Below are 10,151 nucleotides of genomic sequence, written 5' to 3' on the forward strand. Positions count from 1 at the left end.
AGATTTATGGGATGTACGACTCCTTAAGCCTCAGTTTTAGTAGGGCTAGGAAGTGAGCATTTTCACCCAGATGGGTGCGTGTCAGCTAGGAAAGCTTTCTCCTCTGGTAGTTATAATTAAATACAAAAAAAGAAAGAAAGAAAGAAAAGAAAAGAAAAGAAAATACAATCCATAATTGATCTGCAATGATGTGCAACTAGGCCCATCAAATGGTAGGTAGTGGAGAATCTGAACACTGTCAGAGCATAATATGGGGGACTAATCCCTGTGAGTTTGTAATGCTTGTACCAGTATGACATAAGCATTAAAATGCTAGAAATTCTTTTCCGTCTCTGAAGGAAAAAAAAAATCAAGACTCCTCAGAACTTCTGCACATCACCATATCCATACAAGCATGTTCCTCTAGCCCAACCACCCAAATCTCTTTCCTCTTCCCTCACCCTAACTCATATGTTTGGCATACTGTTATGGTGCATGCCAGAAACAGAGAGTCCTGGGAAATGGTATTTCCCAGGGCCACAATCTCTTTCAGCAGCACTGTGGCAATTACATTGCCCAGAACTCCTTGTGTCTGGCATACAGGCACTGCAGCGCCCAGCCATGAGGGAGGGGAAAAAGAGAAAGACCATGTTATTTTCTTCCAGCACTTACTTTGTCAGAACATATAAGATAAGAGCAGGGAGATAGGTTTTACCAGAGGAGAGGCAACATAGACAGGCTGCTGGGCAATTAGATACACGTTTGGGCACCCTTTAAGGGTTGGGTCATGTTCCATGCTCAACAATATCATGAAGAGTGACAAAGGATCTGAAATCAGCTTGGAATGAAGTGTGGAAGAACCAACCATTTCCTGAAAGGTTCTTTTGGAGGTGGGCAGAAGGCAGTGCCGTTTTCTAGGTCAGCGTCCTCTTGAGTTTCGTCTTGCATGGATCCAAAGCTGCCAAAGTGGCGAACTGCCAGTCATGCATGCGAACAGTGAGACCACCAGACATGCTAGCAGCACCCAAACACTACCTGTTCAAATATCCACAGCCATATCTGCAAATGTAGGTCTGTGCCCAGTATAATCCAAGAAGATAGTATAGTTACAATTCCAGGCCTTGATAAGCATAATTGATTTGCAAATCACTAATGGTGGCATGTAGAATGGTGGCTTATGCCCACTTGCAATGCCTTGTGTACACAATGCCTTGTTTATATACACATGCACATATACCTACATCTGTTATAGCTTGGAAATAATAAAGTGTGCTGCTTATATATAGTGTTTAAAGTGCTTAAAACACTCCCTGGGGGGTTGCAGTTTAATTATGCAGGCAGCACATTCCACACATACTGCCCCCCCATAAAGCTGGAGACTTAATCTACCAGCCTCAGAAGGATGGAAGGCTGAGTGAACCTTGAACTGGCTACCTGGGAGTGAATCCAGGTCATGAGCAGTACTGCAGTTTAACCACTGCACCACAAGGCTCAGTCGCACAGTGGCATACTTTTTTAAAATGTAATTTCCAGCGGATGTGGTGGGTCAGGCATTCCAGGATTTGTAGTCCAAAACTGCTAACTTTTCTAAGTTCTGGCATATGATTCTAGAGATTTAACTTCCAGTGAAGCCACAGGAGGGGAGGTAACTTTTAAAGATCAGAAACTATAGCAGTTCACAAAATATTTGAAAAAGGACCGGCCTCCAAAAGCAAAACAGAAGCAAAGTAGAAATGAGGGATTTTTTAAAGAGATACAGTATGTGTCTTTATACTGGGATAGATAGTCCACTGTAAAGAAAAAGACTTAGAGTGCATATGTTTGTTTATGTTTGTTGAGGTCCTTTAAAACATTATATATCTATGAAATAAATAAACACCTTTTAGTAGGCATTTAATTTTGGCAGGCGTAATTGAAGTTTATTCTCTTTCTAGTGCTGGACATAAAATAGCACAGAGTTCTCCTTTCATTGGAAAATGTTCTTACTAATAGAATGAATCACACTGGGGAGAAAACAGGGTATCGACTTACGAGGAAAATAGGTTCATGAACTCAGACTACTTTTTGTAAACCTGGCAGATGAAAATATAATGATTTGAAGGATTTATAAAACCCACAAAATTCCACAAGACCTTCCCATCTTGGAGTTTGTGTTTGTCAGGCCATTAGCCCAGATTCCACATCAAGTTCAGTCCTGTGCACATAATAACAGCAATGGTGTCTTCTTAAATCCAGTTAGTAACACAGCCTGCTGCTCTCAAGGGCTAGAACTGAAAGCACTCAAGGAGAGGAAACAGTGTAAGGGAGAGGCAGTTCCTTTGAAGTGGAGAACAAGAGAAGGCCATTGGTAATCGGATGTTTGGGAGAACTGTCAAAGAAATCTCCCAACACTTGACTTGCCACTGATAGCATCTTGCTCCAGATAAAGCAGCAGAAAGTAGTTAAAAAGAAGAAACAAAATATGGTTCATTATCTCTTCTGTGTCTGTGAAAGAGGGAAGAGCAGTAATATTCAGACCCTCTCCCATAAAATGAGCAGTAAAGGGGGGCGGGGAGAGACAGGCATGTACACAAAAAAAGGGCCTGGAGGCCCAGCTACCATAAAATATAACATAAGAACATACGAAGACCCCTGCTGGATCAGACCAAGGGTCCATCTAGTCCAGCTACCTGGATCTCACAGTGGCCCCACCAGATGCCCCTGGGAGCACAGGAGACAACTAGAGACCTGTCTCCTGATACCCCTCCCCTGCATCTGGCATTTGGAGGTACCTTCCTTTTAAGCCTAGAGATTATACATCCCCATCATGGCTTGTAACCTGCAATTGATTTTTCCTCCACAAATCTGTCCAATCCCATTTTAAAGACATCTAGGCTAGATGCCGCCGCCACATCCTGTGGCAATGAGTTCCACAGACTAACAGCATGCTGGGTAAAGCAATATTTTCTTTTGTCTGTCCCCACTATCTCAACACTCAATTTGAGTGGGTGTGCCATGGTGCTGCTATTGCACAAGAAGGAAAAGAGCTTCCCTCTATCCACTTCATCCATCCCCTTCATAATTTTATACGTCTCAATCATGTCCCCCCTCAGGTGGCTTTTCTCTAGACTAGAGCCCCAAACGCTGTAGTCTTCCCTCATAAGGGAGGTGCCCCAGCTCAGTCATCATTTTAGTTGCTCTCTTCTGCACCTTTTCCAGTTCCATTATGTCTTTTTTGAGGTGCAGTGACCAGAACTGTACGCAATATTTCAGGTGCGACCATACCATCGTTTTGTACCATGGCATTATAATGTTGGCTGTTTTATTTTCAATTCCCTTTTTAATGATACCTACAATATATCACCCCCTCACATTTCATAAACATTTTAGTATTATCTTTTCATGTGACAACACTGAAGATATGATACTTGGCTACAATGTAAAGCAGTGAGTATACAGCTTGTGTAACAGCGTAAATGTGCTGTCCCCTCAAAATAGTGCAACAAAATAACGCAACACACAGCCATTCATGTCTAAACCACTGGCAACAAAAGTGAGTACACCCCTAAGTGACAATGTCCAAATTCCGCTGGGCCTCTACTACCGTTTGCTTTAAACAGACTCCATGCACTCTGGAGAGATTAGATTCTTTTTACCTTTCCTTTCAACTTCTTTCTAACTAGTGTCCTCAACGGAGGGAAGCCCACCCTTCAGAAATCAAGGGTTTTTGTGTCAGATTTGCTTGACACTTTCACCCCAACATGCATGGCGAAAGAGATTGCAACATGGTCAGTATTACCTAGCGGCTCAGTGACATTCACATCTCTAACCAGATCCTTAGCACCACACAATATTAAATCCAGAATAACCTGTCCTCTAGTGGGCTCCATGAAAAGTTGCTCCAAGGCAGAGTCATTTAGCATGTCAAGAAGCCCGGTCTCTTTTTTGACCCAAGCACACATTGACCCAGTCGATGTGGCAACATCCAAAAAGTAGATGGAATAGAGTTTTAAAATGGTGACATTATAAAATCACTATCAAGTGATGAAAATTATAAATAGTTTGGAATACTAGAAGCAGGTAGCATCCTGCACACAAAAATTAAAGATCTGACAGAAAGGAATACATCAAAAGACTATGGAAAATCTTAAAATCAAAACTGAATAGTGGAAATACAATCAAAGCCATGAACACATGGGCAGTTTCAGTAATTAGATACCCAGCTGGAATAAAAGATTGGACCCAAAATGCATTGGATGATGATGATGATGACGACGACGACGACGACGACGACGATGACGACGACGACGACGACAACAACAACAACAACAACAACAACAACATGTTAAACCAATTCTGAATTATGGTGACATTTTTCAGGGTTTTCCATGTAGAGAATACTCAGAGGTGGTTGGCCATTCCCTTCTTCTGGGGACACAGGTTGGCTCTACTTGCTGGAAGCACTGTGGGTATTAACCTCCCAGCCTCTGACTTTGCAGGTAGATATCTAAACAACTGAGCTATCTACCCAGCTGGAGATTTGCTTATGGATCATCAAACAGGAGAATGCATGTTGCCAAAACAAAACAAAATAGAGTGCAGATTTGCATAAAAAGTGTGCATGCTAAGATACTATATATGTATAGCTTCATACAGAAAAAGAAGGCTACGATTTAAATAGAAATCCAGGGCATTTAACCATAACAGGGAGAACTGGGTCCAGGTGACCTGTAGGCCTACATTTCTACAAACTAGTATAAATTAGGATGATAGCTTCCACAGGATTTTTGATAATGTGGTGTCCCATCTGAATCTAATATCTTGAGTTGATATGGTGGCACAGGGATTCCAGGGTTTAGATCACAAGACATAATCTTGCCTTGCAAATCCTGTGACTCTAATCACAGTTCAGCATTAAGAGAAACAAATATAAAAATATTGGTTTCCCAGTACATCTACTTCTGCTCCAGCCTGTGCTCTGTTTATACAGCTCTTTCCCCTTTCATTCCTCAACAAAGATATTCCCTCTTAACTCAAAATATCTGTTGTTGTTAAAAAAAAACCACCTGTCTGCAGATAGCTCTTGTTTTATTGCTTGTATGGCATTCCTCAAAGAAAGGGACTTTGACCTTCTAAAATTCTTGCCAGAGATTAAACACCAAAACCAGCGGCATACGAGGGAGTTAATAGACAGTTTCACTACACACAGCAGGACCTTTCCGGGAGGTCAGGTTATTAACACACTGGGAAATGTAGGTTGTATTTTCTAAAGCAGGATTTAACATGCACTCTAGATTGAAACTTGACAGTGGTCCCCAGAAAGCCACACATCGGCAGCCAGGATCATGGCTAATGGCAGATCTCACTTATTTCAGTGAGCAAACCAAAATCCAGGAGCAAGGATCCTTGGGGTCTGGGATTGAATCTGGCTCTCCTGGCATCTCAGTTCAGCCCTCAAGAAGTTCTCAAGAAGGCTCCGCCATAACACCGCAGCTGAAATCCTGTTGCTTAGTATAAGAAAACGCATAACTTTCAGCCCTCTTCTAACCAACAAGTAAAAAGTCCTTGCCATGATTTTTGGAGGCTCATTTACAAGCCCCAAGTCAGTATGCATGCGCCACCCAAGAGTCCTGGCAGGGACCTTTTAAACAACAGTACTGCAGTTTGATCCCAACAGGCTCAGGATGCTAGCCAAGGTTGACTCAGCCTTCCATCCTTCCAAGGGCTGTAAACTGAGTACCCAGCTTGCTGGGGAGGGCAGCAGAATGTGTAGCCTGCATAAATGAATGGTAAACCATTCAGCGTTAAGCGCTATGGGACAGTATATAAGCAGTAGACTTTGCTTTATTTCCCCCACTAGGAATGGCCCAAAAAGTTGTGATATTTCTTATGCTAAGCTACAGGATTTCAGTTCATGTTTTGGTGGTTTCCCAGGTTTTGTATATTCTTTTCTTCCCCACTCTAAAAGGTTTAAATGCCTTGTCATGGTATTTGTGATGCCACCTTTTTTGCTATCACTACATATGTCCTCCTAAGTTCAGTTTTGGCTTTGGGCTGAATGAGGTCCCCTGCCTTGGCTTAGGCATGCTTCTTATAAATAAGGCCTGGAGAAAAAGCTCATCTTGTTTGTAACTTACTGTGCCCAGAACTTTTTCCTATGGATTGGTCACAGAGGTACCTTTCCTTATGTGCTACCGGAAATAGCCTAGTGCAAATTCTGCTGCTGTAAAAAACAAGCGTTCCCATGAGACTATGACAAGGATTCCATCTTCTTCTACCACTAGGTCTGACCACTGATTTGGCTGTAATTCCTTTTTTTTAACCCAGTGGGATACCTCCATTTGATCTTCTGTGTTGCTGACACAAAGCCGGCTATCTTGCTCCAGGTCTGTCTGCTCTAAGCCTACAAAAGGGGTCTGTGTGCTTCACCCAAGGCAACGGACAGATTCGCAGGGGCTGAAGGCAGGCTTTTGTTTTCAGAGAAAAGAGGGACTGTAAATGGAGACTGGTTGCAGAGAAAAGAGAGACGGTAAATGGATATGTTTGACACCTCAGACTCATGTTGAATGTGCATAGCCCATTGCGCCTGCTGAGCAGTCTGTTTTCAAGGACAAAGGGCATTACACCTGGCTCAATTTTTTTTTGTTGTTTTTACTATTTGCCTTGTAGCCTTTTTGCCTCTTGAAGGGTTCTGCAGAACCCCAAAGCTTGCCTTGCTTGTAACATTTTAGTGATCCAATAGTGGTGCCACTTAATCCAGAACCTTGTTTCTATGGAAGGCTCACACACTACCTTTTACTATGAATAAAAGCAGTGATCTTGGCCTTCACCTGAAACACCTACCTGCAACATGACATACAACTCGTTTATACATAGGAGAGGTTCCCTCATATTCAGAAGGGAGATCTTGGTAACTTCACAGTTGGTTATGGAAGCAAATGATTATCTGACTTTCCCCCATTTGGCTATGCATAGAGCAACACTATCCACTCATTTCTGTATGAAGAGGCTCCATTCTTCGGTTGGCGCTCCTTTTTTCCTCCCATGTGGTGGTCAAATCCAGTGTGACCGCTAAACTGAACGGCTGGCCCTATCATTTGGCACAGTGAAGCAGCCAGCTCAGGCATCAAAGGCTGAGGGATAGAAAACAGACAGAACTCTGTGCATCATGCAGCCAGACCTACATCTGCACCCCCAGCTAATCTGAGATACTCCAGTTTACTGAAATAGGCTTTCCCACTGTCAGGATTGCATAAGATCCAAGTACCAGTCTTGTTGGCTTCTGTAGGCTGAAGATGAGGATGTCATTTTGCCTTTCGCCTCAGACATCAGAATATCTTGGGATGGCCCTGAGCACCTCTTTCATATCTGTGTCATTTTCTTCACAGGACAGACAACAGATGAGAAGTTTGATTTGAACAGAGGAAGAACAGCAGACCTATGGTTAGTAAAAATTAAAATTACTAAAGACATTCCTCCCCTTTAGATTGGTTACAAGCTCTCATGGGTTGCAGCCCACTTCTTCAGAAACAACTGTGTGCTATAATTACTTGTTGCTTTTATGCAACAGATTGAAGGTGAAGCCCTTGCATAAATTAAACGGAGAAAATAGCAAAGGTGAGGATTGGTTTAAAGCCCCCTCCCAATCAACTACCTGCCCAGCTACTGGTTTTCTTTTTCCTTTTTTAAACAGGCGACACTTTTGTTCGATGACCTTAACAGAATCCTGTGGGCACAGGGGTGGGAGAGCTAAGCACACCTTGATCTGCTCTGTTTTTAATAGATGACAATTTAGACTAAGTAGTGGTTCATATGGGGACTTCATGTGAGTACATAGCCTGTCATCCTGGATGTATGAGAAAATGAAGGTTGAAAATGAAATAAGAACAATGTTCAAATTATGACAGGAAAGGCAGGGGTCCTTAATGAAATCTATAAGTCCCCCCTAATTCACCCCTCTTGTGATCAGATCTTCTCCATTGCCTCCTGTGAGCATTATCTAAGACGGAAGGTGAGGATAGCAACTTGTAAGATGGCAGTCTCCCCACAATTTGCACCATGAGTTAGGAGCAGAGGAAGGAGGATAGCAATGACAGCACAGAGCTGGCCTTAGAAGGGTGAGGCACCCACCTCGAGGAACTGATTTTGGATGTGTCATACTGCAGGAGATGGCAGTAGCTATATAGGGTTGTTCCCAACAAAATGCATATTCTCCTAAATGTACAGGACTGACTTCGCATTAATATTATCGGTATTTTTTTCTTCCATACATATGGCGTTCCTCTTCTGTCTCTTAGTATAGTGACTTTGTCCATAAATTCCTACTCTGTCGTGTTCAAGAGGAGGTATTTTTAGTACCATTTTGTACAGGGAGCAGGAATTGGTTGTATCACACTTTCCTTTCGGAGCTGACAGCCAAAAATCCTGCAGGTCTCAGTAGCAAATCACATCTCATTACAGAGGATGCACAATCTGGCTTATTAAAGGGACACTGGGGTGCAAATTCTGGTAAACAACACTCTGTTTCATGACCAAGTAAGAAATGGGTTGCAGTGGAAATTTTGCATTGTCTGAGCATACAGGATTTAATTAATTTAATTAAGTTAGTATTCCCTTCCTTTTTTTTTAAATGCTGAGGATGCTGGTTGTGTTCCATTGTGCATACCCAGTTGCAAGCCATCATCCTCCAGGCCACCCTCCTTCAGGAGCATCATGACCCCAGGAGCTGTGAGCACATATGCATTACCAGAGGCTGCGAGGCATGGGGATCTCGATGCAGCATTCCAGCACCCCTGGGGGTATCAGCACCTCAATAGTCCCAATACAGTTTTTAAAACATCCCTTTGCGGTCTTCTGGGAGCCAATTCTACCTCATTTTGGCAGCCCCCAAATACTCCAAATACTCTTTGAGGTCCCCCCTCCATAAAAAGTTGGCCATAAGAAGGCTTCAGGAGCTATGTACCTCAGTTTTTTTTTAAAAAAAAAGCTCAGTTTTGGAAAGAAAAAAATATGAAGAAGAGCAAAAAGATGTAGCCCTCCAAATTTCAATGATGGCCATGTGTAGCACCCAGACTTCTGGAGAAGCTTATCCCTGCTTTGAGGTTTCCTACTTTTGTATGTAGGAGTGAAGCCTGGAGGCCGTATTTCTGAACCAGCTCCACGAGACTTCAACACAGCGCCATCTGTTGTTGGACCAAGGTACTTTTGGGGAGCTGTCCTTGGTGCCCCATGACCCTTCCAGACCAGTCTGAACACAAGAATAAGCCATGCACAGAGAGAGTACAGTCAAATGCCTTGGGATCATCCAGGAGCTGTACAGGAGCTGCACCAACAGTACCTCCATGCTTGTTTTTAATTTGAAAGTAGTGCTTTCAAGAAATAGATTCTGTCCCCCCCCCCTTTTTATGAGGCTATTTTAAGCCCGTTTTGCAATCAGCTGCCTTGTTCATGGGTAGGCCAATTGCGGGGAGAAATTGCAGTGTTAGTAAAGCTGGCAGTGCTCTCCCTGCCATCCGCCAGTTTTTCACTGACGAGGCGATCACCACAGCAAAACAAGGGACGAGAAAGAACCTACCCATTTTAAGTTTTCTTCACAAAACGTTCAGCCGTACCCTAGAATATTTGTCTTTAAAAACTTTGTGCACTGCCATTGCTTCCATATTGGCTGCTGCTTCCCACCATTCAGACATTTAAGGCCTAAATGTAAATTTGAAGATGATGTCTGGGAGAGCAAATAAAGTCAGTTCAGAGTAAGGGCAATCCTACCAAGATTAATCACAGCAGCAATCTGTGGCATTTGGAAATCAAACAGGGAACAAAAGGGCATCACAGTCTTACAGCCAATAATTTTTCTTTGTATCTGCTGACATCACTGAAGACAGAAACAACAACAACATCTAAATGCTTCTTTAACAGGTGGGTATTTTTCAAAGCAATAAAAGGGCAGAATGCTTTTTAATGCTACTGAAAATATTGGTGAGAAACCCTCCCCTTATGTATTCGCGAAGGCTTTCATGGCTGGGATCTAATGGTTGTTGTGGGTTTTTCCCACAACAGAGTGCTGTCCTCTGAAGATGCTGGCCACAGAGACTGGCAAAACGTTAGGAAGAACAACCTTCAGAACACGGCCAAATAGCCCGAAAAACCCACAACAACCTCCCCTTACGCTTCTCTACTCTGTATTGCATAAACCC

Source organism: Pogona vitticeps, chromosome 6 (genome assembly GCF_051106095.1).
Source record: "Pogona vitticeps strain Pit_001003342236 chromosome 6, PviZW2.1, whole genome shotgun sequence".
NCBI lineage: Eukaryota > Metazoa > Chordata > Lepidosauria > Squamata > Agamidae > Pogona > Pogona vitticeps.